The sequence below is a fragment of the Panthera onca genome, chromosome B1 (genome assembly GCF_046562875.1).
Source record: "Panthera onca isolate mPanOnc1 chromosome B1, mPanOnc1 haplotype 2, whole genome shotgun sequence".
In the NCBI taxonomy this organism is placed as follows: Eukaryota; Metazoa; Chordata; class Mammalia; order Carnivora; family Felidae; genus Panthera; species Panthera onca.
This window is the reverse complement of record NC_138342.1, coordinates 128,810,486-128,825,688: the sequence shown is the minus strand read 5'-3', so window position 1 is coordinate 128,825,688 and position 15,203 is coordinate 128,810,486. Positions and strand designations below refer to the sequence as shown.

At 37.1% G+C, this 15,203-nt stretch overlaps 1 protein-coding gene across 3 annotated transcripts in view; it reads left to right on the top strand.

The window, feature by feature from the left end:
- The window catches only part of SH3D19 (SH3 domain containing 19), a 186,735-nt gene that overhangs the window by 58,933 nt on the left and 112,599 nt on the right, over nucleotides 1-15,203 (top strand). The window lies entirely within an intron of this gene.

Genomic DNA, 15,203 nt, shown 5'->3' with positions numbered 1-15,203 from the left:
AGGTATTGTGCTAAATGTGGAGCAGAATCTATAAAGAAGCATGAATTACGGGTGTTGCCTGCCTTCAAAGTGTTGGCAGTCTAGTTGGAGAGAAGTGGAATAAGGAAATAACTTAGGAGGTTTTTATTAATAATTGATCTCCTGTTTATTAAAAAAAGGGAGCAGAGGGCTCTGAAATGTGAATGAACTTAGATAAGGCATATAACCAAAGTGCTGAGCAAATGTTGGTTGCCAGTTTTAAAAACATGATGATGACTGGAGTGCCTGGGTGGCATAGTTGGTTAAGCTCAGGTCATGACCTCACAGTTCATAAGATTGAGCCCTGTGTTGGGCTCTGTGTTGGACATGGAGACTGTTTAGGATTCTCTCTCCCTTTCCCTCTGCCCCTCTCCTGCTCATGTGCTTGCTCGCTCTCACTCTCCCAAAAATAAATAAATAAGCTAATAAGTAAAAAATAAAAAAAAAATTAAAACATGATGGTGATGATGATGATGATGACGACGACGACGACAATGACACAGTTAAGACTCTTTAATTCCAGAGCTGGTGCTTGGCATGAGAAGGTACTGTGGGTACAATAAAAGTGAGTGGCATTAAAAGATTTGTAGAAATCAGGGGGAGATTATGCTTCTAAAAATCAAGAATGGGATTATTAAAATAGAGATTTAATTTAACTTGAAACTTTGTAGAGGCCAAAGTAGGAAAGAAAAAAAGAATGAGCTCATGTCATCTGAAACATATCAATAAGCATAATAAACAAACTCTTCAGTCAGGAAGTAACTTTTTCCCCCTTGGCAGTGAATTTAGTGAGTTTGTTATGATATGATAAAAAGTACAGGGGTTAATGTAACAAACAGTTTTCTAGAGGACTAAGAAATACACCTCAGTTTTTATATTCTCTCAATAGATGCTAATGCCATCATTTTGAATTACGATTAAGACATTTCTGTGAAGAACTAAACTAACTGAAATGGAGTATTTATATTTCTTGTTATGTAACTTGAAACAAAAGTAGAATTTAGAGAAGATGCCTCTTTCAAATACCAGTTTTTCCAGCTGTGCTTTGGTGAGGTCTGTATTTTCTAGACAAATGTCTTGACATTTTATTTTCTGGACTAAGGAAACTGGCTTGAATTTCTGCCTCTCTGAGAACCCATCTTAGCTTTGCTTGGTTATGGGCTGCAGAAAGGCTGGTGGGGAGGACAATTCCAGAGCCAAATGAAAGTACCAAAGATCTCAAGATATGACCTCTGATCTCCCTTATTTAGAACGGAATGGGTAAGGTCTTGCCCCTCCCCACCCCACAGGCAGGAACCTCATACCTGTCGCTCTCCCTGGACAGCAGGGGGCGCCTCAGGCCCCGCTCCTCCCCCTGGGTCCTGTGGCTGCACTTTCTCAGAGTCTGGTCCCTTGAGTGCCTGGCCCTGGGCGAAATGGATTCTAAATAGATACTAGTATTAGGATATTAATGTGCACAATTAATAATGTAGACAAATTACACACTGTAAAGAGAGGACAGTTTAAAATCTTTGTTATAATTCAAGTTGTCCTAGTTTACAAAGGGAATAAACTATTGTCTAGAAATGTTAAATTGATTCTAAATAGTTTAACATGTGCTCAGTTACAGAAGCTTGACAGTATTTTACATTTGCATAACATTTTCCTCCATACAGTAACTCTGTGAGGGTTTTAATTTCTGTTTTATAGATAAGGAAACTGAGGATCTTAAAGGTTAAATGACTTAACTAATTGTAATTATGCTATGCACGAGCAAAGCTGGGACTTATCTAGTATAGTAGTCCCCCTCCTTACCTATGGGGGATGTGTTCTGAGACCCTCTTTAGTGGAGTCCTGAAACCACAGATAGTACCAAATGCTTTATTGTTTTTTCCTATACACGCATTTCTATGATAAAGTTTACTTTATAAGTTAGGCACAGTAAGAGGTTACCAATAATACTTAACAATAAATAGAACAGTTATGATATTATGCTGTAATAAAAGTTAAGTGAATGTGGCCTCTCTCTCTCTCTTTCAATACCTTATTGTATGTACTTAACTTCTTGTGATGCCGTGAGATGATAAAATGCTTATGTGATTAGGTAAATGACGTAGGCATTGTGACCTGGTGTGTTAGGCTAGTACTGACCTTCTGATAAGTGAGAGAAGGATCATCTGCTTCTGGACCATGGTTGACTGGTAGTAACTGAAACTGTGTGAAAGCGAAACTGCAGATAAGGGGTGGGGGGGGACTACTATAATCAGATTCAAATCCAGATCTCCTGATTCATTGCCTAGTAATCTTTCCCTCCATGCTACAGCAGCCTCCCAAGTCCCAGAGACATCACTTATTTATTCAGTAATCATTTTTTCAGTGGAGGAATGACAACATAGAAAAAGCCTCTGTCCTCATGGAGCTTATATTCTAGTTTTAGATCATGACAAGTGCTTTGGAGAAAAATTAAACAGGAAAAGGATACTGGGGTAAGACATGACTTTTAAAAATCTTTTTTTTTTTTAAGTTTATTTATTTATTTAGAGAGAGACAGAGAGAGAGAGTGGGGGAGGGGGAAGGGCAGAGAGGGAGGGAGAGACAGAATCCCAAGCAGGCTCCACACTGTCAGCGCTAAACCTGATGTGGGGTTCGAACTCACAAACTGTGAGGTCATGACCTCAGCCGAAATCAAGAGTTGGACACTTAACTGATTGAGCCATCCAGGCACCTCAAGTGTGACTTTTAAATAGAGTGGTCAGGGATGGCATCACTGAGGTAATTTCTGAGCAGGTATTGGAGGAAAGAGAGGCATTGAGCTAGTGGTTAACTGAGGGAAGAGAGGTTGAAGCACAAACGGTAGCAGTACAGAGCCCCCGAGGCAAGGGTGTATTGGGGACATTTGAGAAACACTAAAGCTAGAACAGAGTTGGTGAGGGGCTCCAGCAATAGGAAATGAGGTCAGACAGGGAATGAGTCAGACCATGTAGATCTTTATGAGCTATTGTGAGAGCTTTGACTTTTATTCTTAGTAGATCTGACTTAAAAGTTTTAAATGGATCACAGTGGCTGTTGGGTTGAGAATGGTCAGGGTAGAAGCAGGGAAACCAGTTAGAAAACTACTGCAATAATTTGAGTAGGAAATAATGATGGCTTTGGACCAAGGCTGTGGGGGCAAAAGTGGTAAGAGGTGGTAGATTCTGGTTGCATTTTGAAGGTAGAGCTAATGGGACTTGCTGATAAATTGGGTGAGGGTATGAGAGAAAGAGAGCAGTCAAATGTTTTTTGGCCCAGGCCCCTGGAAGTATGGAATAACCATATACTAAGATGGAGCACACTAGGTGGTGCAGAGTTCTGGGGAATAGACAAGAAATTCATTTATAGGCATGTTTAAGATGCTTGATAAATGTCCAACTAGAAAGTAGTAGGCAGTTGCATATATGAATGTGGAATCAGGAGATTGCCACAAATTGAAGGGCTAGATTAGGGTGTCACCAGCATATTAAAGTATTTAAAGCCATGAAATGAGATAAGGTCACCTAGTGAGTAAGTATAAATAAAGCCCACTGTGAGTTTTAAGGATTGACCAACGTTTAGATGAGATAAGCAGGAACCAAGAAGAGACTTGAGAGGATAGGAGTGAGTTAGGCAGAGGACTGATAGTAGTCTTCTGGAAGCCAAGTGAAGAAAGGAGGAAGAAATGATTGGCTGCCAAATGCTGCAGACAATGAAGAACTGACCATTGAATTTAGCATCATGGAATGGATTCTGTTGAAGGAGATGATCAAGTGGACATGCTGTCCATTGACCATGAGCTGCACCTGGGCATTGAGAAGCTCCTTACCCCCTCCTTTGTCCTTGGAATGGGGTTTCTATTTGCCTTCCATACCCCTAGAGGCATTTCAACGACATATCCTTGAGATAGTGATGTGGTGTTGAGACCATGAAGACAATATACGTGACTAGCCCAGTTAAGGCCTCTATATAAACTTCTATGATTTGGCAAGTGGGCATAGAGAGATACTTGTCTTGCTGGCCACCCAGGACAAGCCTCATGTAAATTCCCTTCCTACCCTGCCACCTACCAATCTAGAGTGGCCTGCTTCTTTCTTTGGTCTCTCCCTACCCTCTGTTTCAAGTTATATCTGGGAGGCTCCCAAGATGGCTGTGAACCAACAGATTCAAGAGGGAAAGGGGAATAATTGGAGACAGCAAATAAGGCAATTTTGTAAAGTAGTTTTTTGCTGTTCAGGGAAGTTGAGAAACAGCTGGCAGAAGAGCCTGGGTGGTGCAGTCTTTTGTTCTTGTTTTAAGATGGGAGAAATGATTTCATGTTTGTGTGCTAATGGAATTATCTAGTAAAGAGGGAGAAATTGACGTAGGACAGAAAACAAGAGAATTGCCGAAGTGTTCTTAAGCAGACAGGAGGGCACTGAACCTAATGCATCAGTTGGGGTGTGAAGATGCTTAGATCAGAGCACAGATGGGTCTTTCATACAGCAAGAATAAAAGTAAGTATGTGGACATAGATAGATGCTAGTTGGTAGGAGATGTGGTGGTAGAAGTTCTCTGCTGACTGTTTCCATTTCTTCAGTGGAATAGAAGTCATCTATTGAGAGCGAGGATGAGAAGGGAAGTGTTGAGAACTCAGAGAGTGAACTAGTCATATACTAGGGTGGGAGATGAACAGACCAGAGAAATTATAGTGTGTCTGCTGGGCCCCAGAAAGCATCCACTTGAATTTGAAGTGAAGTTGGCAGAGTTGTATTGTTCATAGGCAGTGTTCAGCAACATAGGTGGAGGCATAGAGAGGGCAGAAGTTGGCTATACCAGGTTGAGGTTTTCTGAAGTGGGTATGGTGAAGGGGGGTGGGTGAGCAACGGGGTGATTATAATGATAAATCATGAACTTAAGCTGGAAAGGAGGGAAGTAAAGAATTGAAGTGACTGTGGAGAGTAAAGCAAGGCAAAAATCAATGGATTATAAATCCTAATGGGATTGAAAATGATTGGAATTGGCATTCTTGCTATAAGGAGTGCAGGAAAGATACTTAAGTGTGCTGAGTAAGTGAGATGCTTGAAGTTGAGGTCACAGAGAAGGCGCAGTTATTGGTGATAACAAGGCCAGAGAAGATCATGGTGGTAGGTAGCATCTGAAGTCAGATGATAGATCATTTAGTCCTAATGGTGGAATATGGTGGAGAGGCTGGGGATGTTGGGGGGACTTAATCAGGAGCATGCAGAGGCCGTGGCTCTCCTTTCTTTCACCTTGTCCTGAGTCTTTTGTAGTATGGATTTGAACACCAAGACCCTGGGCTGGAGGGCCACTGAAACTTCAGGCTGGAATGCATCCCTCAGTCAGCCATCTTTGTTGACGGATCTTCAGCTGGCAATTTAGCTAAACTGCTGTTTTTTTTCAGCCACAGTTTTCCATTTGGTTCACAAAACCATCATGGGAGACTTTGTGTTAGATCTAGTGCATCTGTGACCAGAGCAGAATGCCCTTTCTCTCCAGGCAGGCAGATGGAAAGAAATTTAGAGTTAATCGTTATTACTAAAATACTCCTAGCTCCAGCTCCCTCCTTCTGCTGCATGCTAGGTATAATATATATATGTATATGTATATATATATATGTATATATATGTATATATATGTATATGTGTGTATATACATACATATATATGTATATGTATATATGTATATATTTTACAATTATTGAAAAAATTTAAATAGAGAAATGAAGATACAAAGTAAAGTAAAATAAGTTTCTCTCCCCATATATATATGTAATGTGTGTGTGTATATATATATATATATATATATATATATATATATATATAGTTTTTTTTTTACAATTATTGAAAAAATTTAAGCAGTAGAGAAATGAAGATACAAAGTAAAATAAGTTTCTCTCCCCATCCTCTTTACTTCTAGCACCTCCTGGGTGGTTTTTTGAGCATCATTCCAGATGTCTCCCTGTCTTTCATTCTTTTTCTGACTATGTGTGTCTATTTGTGTGGGCTCTGTATATGCACAGAAAAAGTGGAAGCATTCCCTATGTTCTTCTCTATGTTCTTCTCTCAAGTCCTTCCTTCCAAGCCAATATATACTGGGCTGAAGACTTTTCTTTAGTACGGGTATATAAATTACACGATAATAGAAGTGTAGTGTAACTTTAAAATCATGCCTGTGTTAATGGAAACTTAGTTTTTATTTTCTGTTATTATAAATTATGCTGGTGGAATATGCTAAAGAATATATTCTATAGATATTGTTACCACTATTCTTATGTATTTCTTTTTTTTTCTCCTTTCAAACCATCCTTTTATTTATTTTTATTTTTTTAAATTAGTTTATTTTTTAATTTACATCCAAGTTAATGAGCATATAGTGCAACAGTAATTTCAGGAGCAGATTCCTTAATGCCCCTTACTCATTTAGCCCATCCCCCCTCCCACAACCCATGCAGCAACCCTGTGTTTGTTCTCTATATTTAACAGTCTCTTATGTTTTGTCCCCCTCCCTGTTTTTATATTATTTTTGCTTCCCTTCCCTTATGTTCATCTGTTTAGTATCTTAAATTCCTCATATGAGTGAAGCCATATGATATTTGTCTTTCTCTAATTTCGCTTAGCATAATACCTTCCAGTTCCATCCACGTAGTTGCAAATGGCAAGATTTCATTCTTTTTTGATTGCTGAGTAATACTCCATTGTATATATATACCACATCTTTATGCATTCATCCATTAATGGACATTTGGGCTCTTTCCATACTTTGGCTATTGTTGATAGTGCTGCTATAAACATGGGGGTGCATGTGCCCCTTCGAAACAGCATACCTGTATCCCTTGGATAAATACCTAGTAGTATAATTACCAGTCGTAGGGTAGTTCTATTTTTAATTTTTTGAGGAACCTCCATACAGTTTTCCAGAGTGGCTGCACCAGTTTTCAGTCCTGCCAGCAGTGCAAAGGAGATCCTCTCTCTCCACATCCTTGCCAACATGTTGTTGCCTAGGTTGTTAATGTTAGCCATTTTCGCAGGTGTGAGGTGGTATCTCATTGTGGTTTTGATTTGTATTTCCCTGATGATGAGTGATGTTGAGCATTTTGTCATGTGTCAGTTGGCCATCTGGATGTCTTCTTTGGAGAAGTGTCTATTCATGTCTTTTGCCCATTTCTTCACTGGATTCTTTGTTTTTTTGGGTGTTGAGTTTGATAAGTTCTCTATAGATTTTGGATACTAACCCTTTTATCTGATATGTCATTTGCAAATATCTTCTTCCATTCCGTTGGTTGCTTTTTTGTTTTGCTGATTGTTTCCTACCTGTGCAGAAGCTTTTTATTTTGATGAGGTCTATTCTTATGTACTTTTTCCCTTGCTTTGACATCAGTTGTTCTGACATAGTATGACTGAAGAAAATACTTAGAGTCTGATCTCTGTTGCCAAATTGTTCTCCACGAAGATGGTACCAATTTATAGTGATTGAGAGCATCCCTTTTCCCATCTCCTTATTCATGCTCATTATTTATCTCTTCAACCCCTCCATATTAGCCGAGCTGATAGGACTATTAGGAGAAAACATTTTCGTCAAACAATACTGTACTAATTTGGAGGGAATAACTGAGATTGGGGGATAAGAAAAATAGGAAGATATTTGATTCTTATTCCTTACGCAGGGGATGGAATATTAACACGTCTCCAAATTCTAAGATTTAGCTAAAACAGAGAAGACCTTAACTAAATCTTTAAAGAGTTTGGAAGTGATCAGAGGCAAGGTTGGAAAGTAATGGAAGCCATCATAAATAAAAGAGTAGATTGATTTCTCTTTTGTTCCTGAAATTGTTGTTTTCAAATCTTTTTTTTACACATTTGTAAAAATTTCGAGTTCTCTGGTAAACGCTTATAAATCATTGATTCCAGATTTTATCTGAGTTTAATTCTGAGTTTGTGGTGACTGAATTGGAAAGAAATTTTATATGAAGTTTTTTTAATTTATTCTACTTGATGATTAAGTTTGGAGATCTTTAAATTTTGGCCTTTTTTGGAAGGAGACACCTATAATAGTACATATTTAACATGTAACACTATAGATTTAGTACTGCTTTTTAATTTTTTCATGCTTATTCTATATAGAATTTTATATTATTATCTCCAGTTAAAAGTCATATTTATTATTGATGTCTTGATAACTGATAATTTTTTCAGACAAACATTTAAAAACAAGTTTTAGGTATTAGAAGAGTGAAGTAAAATTCTTTTTCTTTGATTTTGCTAAGAAAATATTATTAAATGTTACGGATTTTAAAAGTATAAGCCTAGGTCAAAGTATATGTACAGACTCTGAAAATATGCATGATTATATATATGCTTTGGATAACTTTATTGTGAATTCATACTTGTCAGCACAATAATTATATACCCTTGAGTGCTGTATAGTTGAGCTTTCATGTAAGTACACATCTGTTTAAAACTCAAAAGAATCTTGTAATACCCACTTAAATGTTCTTGAGGCTCACTTTATGTTTTTGAGGAGAACTTGATACAAAAGTAACAGATGGCCAACAAGGATATTAAGTTGACAGGAAGCAACTTAATTGAGTTTCTTTAGTTTCTGAGTTGAAGATGTATTTATATATACTTATCAGTGTAAGTTCACTTAAAAAAAATCTTGGGACTATGTTTCCACTGAAGTCTTTTGTTTGTGATTTGTCTTGTTTAGTTCTGTTTTGCAAGGCTTGAAAGGGGGAGAAAGAGGGAAGAGAAGAAGATGGATTATCATTGGAAGAAATTCACCATGCTTGAAGCAATTTTTCCTAATCTTAGATCTAAATATGCTACTGATGGGATTATGCCTGTTTGAACATGCAAAAAGATTTTCTTGTTAAATAAAGTTTAATCTTATACTTAATGTTCCTTATTATATGGGGAGAACTTTGAAGCAAGGATCAAAAATCAAATGACACTAATGCTTCCTAATGAGAGAAATCTCTATTCAGTGCTAATTAAAAGTATATTGGCTGGAGTCTAGTCAGCTGGGCTTAATTCTCAGCATTAAAGTCGTGAACATTATGGGAAAAGCACTTTGTCGAATTGAGAAATAGCTAGATTTTTTCCAGACTTTCATTAGGAAAAATTAAAAAGTGAAATTAAGAAAAAGTAAATCACTTAAAACTATCTTAAAGGTAGAAAATATTAAGTAAAGAATCATGGCAGTTTCTGATGTGTCTGGAGGCAGGGTGATTATTGTGATCATATTTTAGTATTTGCATCCTATTTCTTGCTGCCATTGGGGCATTTAAGAATACATATTTATGGAAGCCTCAGTACTGAACACAGGAAAATAAGAACAATCATACTGTTTGTTTCTTTCCATAAATACCAAGTAACATTAATGAGCTGTAAGAAAATTATACCGCTTTTACATAGCACCACATTAATTTCTTAGAAGTAAATAATTTGATATAATATAGTCACTTTATATGCAATATATCTAAGATTTGGCTCTGTTTTATTTAATCCATATAAAATGAATGCATCTGTTCATATATGCATTAAGGTTATAGATTTATGCAATTAAAACAAATTGGAGGGGCTGGAGATAGCAGCAGGGATTGATTCCAAATGGGCATAAGGGATCTTTTCAGGGTGATGGTAACATTCTAAAATGATTGTGATGATGATTACACAAATCTGCAAATTTACTAAAAATCATTGTACACTGCAAACAGGTAAATTTTATGGCATGTAAATAGTATTTCAATAAAGCTATTAAGTTTTTTTAAAAAATGAAATGGAAAATATGTGACCATAGCTGACTCCAAAAGACATAGAAAATCCAAAGAACAGTTATTATTGATGAAATACAGAAAGTTGTTAAAGAGCTACCCTCCTTTTTTTTTTTTTTTTTTTAATGTTTGTTTATTAGAGAGAGAGGCAGCATGAGCAGGAAGAGAGAGAGGGTGACATAGAATCTGAAGCAGGTTCCAGGCTCTGAGCTGTCAACACAGGGCCTGACACAGGACCGACCCATGATCTCACGTGTCAGGACCTGAGCCGAGGTTAGACGCTTAACCAGCTGAGCCACCCAGGCACTCCTTGACCACACCTTTAAGAACCACATCATCCCAGTGCTATTTTCAACTGTTTCAGAGCATAGAAAATGAAGGAAAGTTTCAGAATTCATTTTTTATGAAGGGAAAATGACATTGACACTGAGACAAGGAAGCAATATTTTTCCTGAAAGAAAACCAGAGATCAGTTTTGGGTGTAAATATTGGAGCAAAAATCTTTGCAAGAAAAATTTATAATACAGTATCACCTTTGGAAAGTAACACACACAGGACACTCAAGGGACTCAGTTGGTTAAACAGGCGGCTCTTGATTTTGGCTGGGGTCATGATCTCACAGTTCATGAGACTGAGCCATGCATCAGGCTCCACTCTTACAGCATGGAGCCTGCTTGGGGTTCTCTCTCTCTCTCTCTCTCTCTCTCTCTCTCTCTCTCTCTCCTCCTCCTCCTCCTCCTCCTCCTCCCCTGATTGTGCTCTCTCTGTCTCTCTCTCTCTCTCTTAAAATAAATAAATAGAACTTAAACGAAAAGTAACACATACAACAGCAATTTAGTATAGTGCTGAATAGTTTGGGCTCTGGAGCTAGACTGGTTTGGAATCCCAGTACCACCACTTCCTAGTCCCATGACCTTTGTAAAGTAGCTGAACTCTTTCTTTCTCATGAGTAAATAAGAGAACTTTCTTCATTGAGTTCATGTGAAGGCCAAGTGACAATAAATGTTGAATATTATAATAACTACATAGTTTATTAAAAATTGGAAATGTCAAAAGTTATTTGGTCATTTCTCTATTGTTGACTGTTTGGATTTGCTATTGTAAAGGTTAGTGCAATAAATACCTTCTTATGGAAATTTTCCTCACATGTCTATTCCTGAAGATAGATTTTTAGAGGTAAAATTTTGAAGAAAAAGCTATAAACTTTAAAGGCCCAAATTGCTCTCCAGAAAGGTCGTACACATTCCTACCATTGATAGGTAAGAGTGTCTATTTACATTACTTACACCAGTGTTGAACATCATCGTTGCAAAGAAAATCTTAGGTGATTTGGTAAGCCCAAAATAGAATGTAATCACTTTATAGCCTTCAAATACTGACAGCACAGAACAAAACCTTAATTCTTAATGGGCAGGGGCAACTCAGCTCAGGTCTTGATCTGAGGGTTTTGAGTTCAAGTCCTGAGTTGGGCTCTGTGCCGAGTGTGAAGCCTACTTCAAGGAAAAATATTATCACAAAACACTTGGAACTCTAATAGGAATATTGTCAGTGCTCCTAAGATGTTTACCTGGAGTTGGGGTTTCCTTTTCACATTCAAATTTTACATGATGTTAGGATATCTGCCTTTTGTAACTTTGCCTAAAGCTATTTGATCTGAAGGAGGAATTTTCCAAAAAACATCAGTTAAAGAATAATCTAAGGGCACCTGGGTGGCCCTGTCGGTTAAGAGTCCCAACTTCATCTCAGGTCATGACCTCATGGTTCATGAGTTTGGGCCCCGCATTGGGCTCTGTGCCAACAGCTCGGGAGCCTTCTTTGAATTCTGTCACCCCCTCTCTCTCTGCACCTGCCCTACTTGTGCGCTCTTTCTCTCTCAAAAATAAATAAACATTAAAAAATTAAAAGAAAATAATCTACCCAAAGCAAATGCCACCAGGGAAAATCTTTATATTTTCAGCCTTTTACTTATTTATTTTTAATTTTTTAAAATTAAATCGAGATGGTTATAAAGTCATGTATCTTTCTAGTCCTTCTCTTTATTGTTCCTTATCTAGTTAAATTTCATCCTAGTCTTTAAATTCTTTGGGAAGCGAAAATGGGTCAAGTCCCAGTGAAAGACTCATAAGCCTACATTGGGCCAATGCAAATCTATCCAATTGAATTTGAATTTAGATGACTTTTCAGCTACAACAAACTGGGAACTTTCATGATCTGTGGCAGAGAATGGGTCTGTCTGCCTCAGCATCTATAAGTGCTCGGGTTGCAGTCACCACTAAAAGCTGGGAAAGTGGAAATGACCCATCTCTGTCTTGATTTATTTTCCTCTGAAGACTTGACCTTGTTAAGGGAGCATTCCCTTTTCCTGTATTAAAGTATTCACCTAAAATCTTGCCAAATAGTGATATCTCCTTACATTTCCCCTAAAAAAACCAAATTAATAGGGTATCGTGTCTTGTTACACTATGTATACAAGACTTGAACAAATTAATATTAACATACTAGTGAGCTTAAAGATAGGTCAGCAGTGTTAAAAGTGCTTAGCAATTCAATTATTCTTACATACTTTTGGATTCTATACAGTAGAGATTGCTCCTGTTTAACCTATTGGTTTTGCTATGGCTACATTTTAGAAATAGCCACACCTGTTGACACGGGTGGCTAACATTTCAATTCAGCATCAGAGACACGTTTTCTGTACAGGTTAATTATTTTAAATTGGATGGCACAACTCAGAGACTACCACAGTTCTGATGTCCATTTGCATCTTCTACTTTCCCAGAATGTACATTTCACTTGACATGTATATCTCATGGTCTCTGACTGTAATATAATCTCATTAGGCCATTCAAAAATAAAACATCAGATTTATGTTTAAATCTAAGTTTTAATCTTATTGTTTTTTTTTTTTTTAAGACGATTCTGAGAAAAAGCCATTCCTGTGATCCTCAGATATAGAAAGAAACAATGTAGAATCAGGTATTAGGCATGTTCCTTTCCTGACTTTGTTGAAAATTGTTTTCCTTAGGTTAACATGGATATTGAGCTTTCCTTCTATGTGTTATCAAGGTTCCAACCAGTTTCTCTAAAATCTAAAGGTGTAGTTCCCCCAAACTCATGTATTAGGGTGTCTTTGAACCGAAGAAAACCAATCAGCAGTTTTGTTTTTCAGAGATGTGAAAAGATTCTGTGGGTGTTAACAGTAAGATATCTGTGTCTTGTTTACTATAGACTCTTCTTGAAGGTTGAATCACCTTTTGCTTCCTTGTTATTCTACTCAGGAGCCCATAGCTATTTCATTAACCCACAGAAATCACTTACCCTGTTTACCAGTCAACACCAGGTACTTCCTTTGGGAAATGTATGTAACACTTTGGAAATTCAGTTCCAAAATGAGTCTTGGAAATCCATTGAGTTTTTCACTTTTTGCAGAGATAACAAATTAAGAATAACAAATTAAGAATTTTTGATTGTTGAGCTTTTCTCCAACAGTTGTCCTGTATTGACTTAGGAAATAGCCTTGGAAACATATGGGATAGATCTGATATCTCATGCTTTGTTTCAGTCTTTCAAGATAATAACACGAATGATTATCATTTGTTAATCTCTTGTCCTTTTATGACTTAATTTCTACCAGGAGGCAAATATGAATACCTAAAACAGTTAAAAACTTACTGTTGTCAGTGACATCCTTACTAGAGACAGGAGTCACTTTATTTACTCCCATGTGTGTTTTGAGAATCTGTGACATCAGTTTATACAGTTTGGCTCCCACATCTTAATGGTATTTATGGAGGGAACTAGAAATGAGACATTCCTTTTTCTTTTATCCTTTTTCCCATTTATTTTTTCCTTTTATAGTATAAAAGCTTACCTTTTTATTTGATATTTATTATAATTTTTAATTTGATCATAACAGTATTTCTTAACTTAGTTGTTAAATGATATTTCTTACAAATATTTGAACACAGATTACTCAGGAAGTATACAAATTCTTGACTGCAAGTTTGTTTGTTCTTAGGTGATTAGCATCATAAAGATTGAGGAGAGATAACCAGTGAGAGTTCTTTACTTTTTACAATGCTGTTTCTGGAGAAATGGAAGAGAAGTTTGGGAGTGTTCTGTTCTCTGAATCTTTTTACAGTTTGTCCAATAATCAGGAGTATTCCTAGAATTATCAGTTTGTCTGTTACTTGGAATTATTATTGGGACATTTCTTCTGCTTATTCTCTTTCTCCTCTTGATTCCTACAGCTGGTAGTTTTACTATCAATGCCATATCTATGTTCAACTTCTTATCTTCACCTGGGAGACTTTCTTACAGCTTTTTATTGAAAGATCATTTATCTTTTTTATTTCCCACAGAGCGTGTTTAGGGATTAAGAGTCTTATAGTCCTAGTTAAATACAACCCCCTTTATTATTGAAACCCTCATACCAGAGGCTTTATGTCTTAGAATATTGTCATTAATTTCCCAATCAGCTGTCACTCAATGGTATAAAGAACCATATAAAGACATATAAAACCTGTCCTTCTAAATACACCTTTTCCTTTCTATTCCATTGCACTTTTTCCTTTTTACAAGCAAAACTCTGACTTGTTAATAGAGATGCGCTGTTTTTACTTTCTTTCACTGTTTATTTAATAAGGGACATCAGGAACATGCTGTTGTGAAAAGCTGTCTTGAGCATGGGATTGGAGTCAGACCGAGCTGAGTTCCAGTCCCAGGCCCAGAGCAGCCCTTGTTTGTCAGGTGACCCTGGCTGGGCCAGTTACTTACTCTCTGAGAACTTCAGTCTCCACATTTTAAACTGGGAATAATTGCAGGGCTCTGAGGGTTAGTTGATGCACAAGGCACACAGAATGGAAATGCAGCTTCAATTTTTACCGTTACTTTTTTTTTTTAACGTTTATTTTTTTTGAGAGAGTATAAGTGGGGCAGAGGCAGAGAGAGGGGGACAGAGGATCTAAAGCAGGCTCTGTGCTGACAATAGTGAGCCCGATGTGGGAGTTGAACTGATGAGCCATGAAGTCATGACCTGAGCCGAAGTCGGACGGTCAACTGACTGAGCCACCGAGGTGTCCCCATTACTTTTCAGTTGGCATAGATCAGGTTGTCAGGCCAGTGTGTGAAATTAATAAGTATTTTTCTTAAAGAACCAGAGATCCACTTCTAGAATGTATTTAATTGGAAGTCTGAACTTTTAAAATTTGAATATCATACCAAATAATATCAATTGAGAGAATATTTATTTCCGAGTTCCAATTCATAGCAGTCTTATACTAACTTTAATATTAATAGTAAAATGAAAACCTCAGCCATTCAATCATTTAATCAGGGCTATTATTCTTAGCTGCTTTTTTATTAGTTGTAATTCACATATCCTATAATCTACCCATTTAGAATGTACACTTTAGGATCACCT